We start from the raw sequence: 4,937 nt of genomic DNA, 5'->3' as shown, positions 1-4,937 counted from the left end.
CGGGTACGAAACTAGTGAAGCAATAGCTCGCAGGGGTTCATGGGAAGTGTAGTTCTTTGTCGGAGTCGACACAAAGCAGGTCCTTCCACACCCTTCTAAATTAAAGTCTGAAGGATTTACATTTACAGCACAATCAGACAACTAAGTCAAAATCATTTGCTTATAAAATCAGACACTAGTTGTTATGTTTGTAAAACTTACGTAACGCTATTATAGCCTAAATATTTCTGAATGATAGCCCATACAGTATGACACTGGACCAAAAAAACAGTCTATGTTGCATAGCTATTTGTGCGAATATCAAAAATACACTGTATTTAAAAATTATCAAAATTTTCAGTCTAAAATTCTAAATCAAAATCAATTATCAAAATTATCGCTTCTTTTCTTTTATGCTAAATGTAGTCCTAATTAGATTAAGTGAAGATCAAGTTTCCATAAAGACTTTTCTAAATGTAATACTGTAAATATATCAAAACTTACTTTTTGATTAGTAATATGAATTGCTTAGCACTTCATTTAGACAGCTTTCAAGGCTATTTCTTCAATATTTACATTTTTTCTAACCCTTGGATTTCAGATATTGATATAATTGTATGTGTCAGCCAAATATTGTCCTATTGGAAAGCTAATTTAATTGACTCTCAGTTGATGTCAGTCTCAGTTGAATCTCAGTTGTCCCTTATGACTGGTTTTGTAGTTCAGGGTCATATAAATAAATGATTCTGAAATCTCCCTAAATAAAAAAAAAAACGTCTATAGCAATTACAGTAAAAACTACAGAGTTTTTGAAAGATACTATAGTAAAGCACTTGAATTAATCTGTTGTGGTAATTCTATAGATGCAATGGTAATACGACAACTATATACTGTAAAAAAGGGCATGGTTGCCTTAAATGTTTGTTAAATCAAATGAAAACTTAAATAACATTAAATGGACTTAAAACAGTTTGTTTAACTAAAAGAATAAGTTAGAAACTTGATTAACCTAGTTTATTAAGTTATAATTAACATAAAAGTAACTGTCGTCATGACTAATTCATACTTTGAATAGATTTACAGTCTGTTAATATACAAATTACCTGATACTGTAGTACAGTAAACTTACATTACACCATGGTTTACTGTAAGCTAAAGTATACTACAGTATTTATTACAGTTCATCAATTCCTGTTAGTTAGTACATTCATTAACAAAATGTTGTATATAATATATACAGATTAATACACTTTTCTATAGTATGGTTCAAAAACACTATAAAACCCACAATATATATATATATATATATATATATATATATATATATATATATATACATATATATATACATATATATATATATATATATATATATATATATATATATATATATATATATATATATATATATATATATATATATATATATATATATATATACATACATACATATATATATATATATATATATATATAAAATGTGAATTTTCACAGACATACTGTGAAAATTTCTTTGCTCTGATAAACATAATTTGGGAAATATTTATTTTTAATAAAATAATATTTATTATTATTTTTATTTTATTTAAAATATTTTTTAAAAAAATAATCAAAGGGGGGCTAATAATTCTGACTTCAACTATATATATATATTTTTTCTTTTTTTCTTTTTTTACATAATTAATGATTGTTAGTTCATAAAATGATAATATTCGCCTATGTTGACAGCATTTAAGATAAGAATCTGTTTGTAAGCATCTCACATTCAAAAATAATTCATCATTCAGAGCAGATCTGATGATTTTTCAAATGTCATGTGCATATATTAGAGCCATAACCACCAGAGATTTTGTGTGGGATATTATGTATTCAGAACAACGATTAGCATATGAACTTATTACACAATAATTAAAAAAACATATCTTAAATATAACACTTTGTCCTCCTAGTTGACAATAAAATAAAAAATGTAATTTATATACTATAGGTGATGTTGTTAATGCATAAAAGTGTTTAAGATAAAACATTCATTCATTCATTTTCCTTTCAGCTTAGTCCCTTTATTAATCTGGGGTCGTCACAGCGAAATGAACTGCCAACTTATCCAGCATATGTTTTACGCAGCGGATGCCCTTCCAGCTGCAACCCATCACTGGGAAACATCCACACACTCTCATTTACTATGGACAATTTTAGCTTACTCAATTCACATAGCGCACATCTTTGAACTGTGGGGGAAACCGGAGCACCTGGAGGAAACCCACGCCAACATGGGGAGAACATGCAAACTCCACACAGAAATGCCAACTGACCCAGCGACCTTCTTGCTCTGAGGCAACAGCACTACCTACTGCGCCACCGTGTCGCCAAAATAAACATTTTAATAGGAATTTAACATTCAGATTTTTGATCAAAAATGCAGTCTTTGTGAGCAGAAACATTCAAATCTGAATTTTTTCTAAAACTTTTCAAGCACATAAAGTGTTGAATAAAGTCTATATTATTATTATTATTATTATTATTATTGTTATTATTATTATTATTATTGTTGTTGTTGTTGTTGTTGTTGTTGTTGTTGTTATTATTATTATTATTATTATTATTATTATTATTATTGTTGTTATTATTATTGTTATTATTATTGTTATTATTATTATTATTATTATTATTATTATTATTATTATTGTTGTTGTTGTTGTTGTTATCCTAACCATCATTATTACTATTTTTGGGTCTAGTTGGGTTATCCTCATGTTTGTTCCACCTCAGAAATAATTAACCAAGTATGAAACATCCCATAGGAATTATTAAGATCAAATTAACAGTTAGCATATTAAAAACCAACCATAATGTCATTGCTATTTGACACTGAGCTCAAACAGAGGAAGCAGAGACACTGTCAGATTGAGCTTGCATTCCCACAACATTAATATTTCATGAAACCCATCTGCACGGCCATTTCTGTGAGAATCCTCTAGCTGTCATGAACCTGCTAACCTTAAAATCATATGTATTTTCTTTAAGCAGTAGGCTATATACAAAACAAGTTAATATTGCAGGTATTTTTAGTGTTTTAATGTTTACAGCGTATTAAAAGTGCAATAAATAATCTTAAAAGCTCAGTAGTGCCACCCAGTGGCTATTCAATATACTGTAGCACTACTGTGACTGTTGATGCGGATGACAGACCTGAGGGCAAAAACACTTATTATTGAACCACACAGTCTAACACGTTTCCATTTGTTTTAACCAACGAATATTTAGATCACTTCTCAAGTAACGAAAAACAAGCACATATGAAACATTAGCGAGCAGGGCTGTAATCATTATTATTATTGATGTTATGTGCTTTAGCCTACTGTAGGCTATACAATGGTATTTTCAACTCATTGTTAATGAATGCTACAGCATATTGTAGTATTAGCTGCATACTTTAGTTTTTCCTACAGAGCTATAGCTATTTTTATTGCTGTATTTGTTGTATCCGCAACAATAGAATCACTACAATAGATTATTAGATAAGTAAAGTATGATTAAACACTATGGGCTACTATAAAAAAATATTATGCAAGAAAGATCATTTACAAAGATATAATATGAACAAAGAGAAAAAAAGAGTAACATAAATACAATTCCAGCAAATTAAACAAGATTAAAATGATTTACCCCAAGACAAGAGTTTTACATGCAATATAATTGTTTGAGTCTTTTAAGGAGTTCAGATATAAATCAAAATCCTTTCTGAAAATAAAAAAGTAAGGGGGTTTCTTTGAAAATGTACATTTAGGGATGTAAACTTTAGCCAGAAAAAGCAACAAACTAATAATAAATTTACAAAGAGAAGGATCTAAGTTCAGACAGTAACCAAACAATACAATTGCTGCGGATATACAAGCGTTTGGAAATAAGTACACTCCCAAAATAAATGATTCAGTGTTTCATCATATTGAGTACAACATGAGCATTTAGGGGAAATATTGTTATTAAATTTAGCTAGTTTGGTATTTATTGGGTGGCAATTATGAATGATTTTGATTGAAAATTCGACAGCTTTATTAGTAAAAATAATTTTTTCAGAAGAAGCCCAAACTGCTCCCAATCTGTCACCAAATATAATATTCCAAAAACCTACGCAAACCTAGGTAAATAGATCTGAGAAGTATTAATAACTAAGTGAACATCTTTGTTTGACATAGAACTGAGAAGAGTTTGGCCAACAAAAAGATTTGTGTTGTCAAAAATAAAAAAGAATCTAAAGAATCTTTAGTGCCAGCTTTGACTGAAGGTATAACACAATCAGGGATTACACCAAAATACACCAATTTTGGGGGGGCTGATGCATCAACTGATGCATTAATTTTTCATTAGAAAGGGACATCACAGTCATCTAAGAGCTGACCAACTAAAAGTATGTTTTTAAAATTACTATAGATGTATTTAGTTTTTGTTTGTTGAATCAAGTCATTCTCTGGCTAAACAGACCACGTGATGGTTCATTACTTTAGTTTTTGTCAGTAAAGTGGATAATAGGAGCAAAATGGATCTAGAGTACTTTGTTTGGTATTTATTTAGGAGTGAATCTGCAGTGTTTATTGGTGAATTCGCAAACATGCAACAAAAGTCGTTAAGTGCGGTGACTAAGCTAATCGTTTTTGATTGGCCAGTGCCAATCACTAACTCAACAGAAACGTATTGGGATTGTTTATAATTCTTAGCATCACAAAAAAACAAAAAAACAAAAAAAAAACAACAACAACAATATAGGCTCATTGTGAAAATGTAACCCTATATACATTCCTGGAGAAGGTGAATTATGTAGCCAGAGGAACCTACGGCTGTATTTCCTCTTTAAAACAGATGTTACGGGGAGTATGACGCCGTTCCTTTTCGTGCTTACCAGCTGACCGATTACCTCCATATGGACGGCTTTCCTGCTGTTACTAGTTTTTTTCCAGTTA

This window comes from Danio aesculapii, chromosome 14 (genome assembly GCF_903798145.1).
Source record: "Danio aesculapii chromosome 14, fDanAes4.1, whole genome shotgun sequence".
NCBI lineage: Eukaryota > Metazoa > Chordata > Actinopteri > Cypriniformes > Danionidae > Danio > Danio aesculapii.
The sequence above is the reverse complement of the archived record's forward strand: the minus strand, read 5'-3'. Positions refer to the sequence as shown.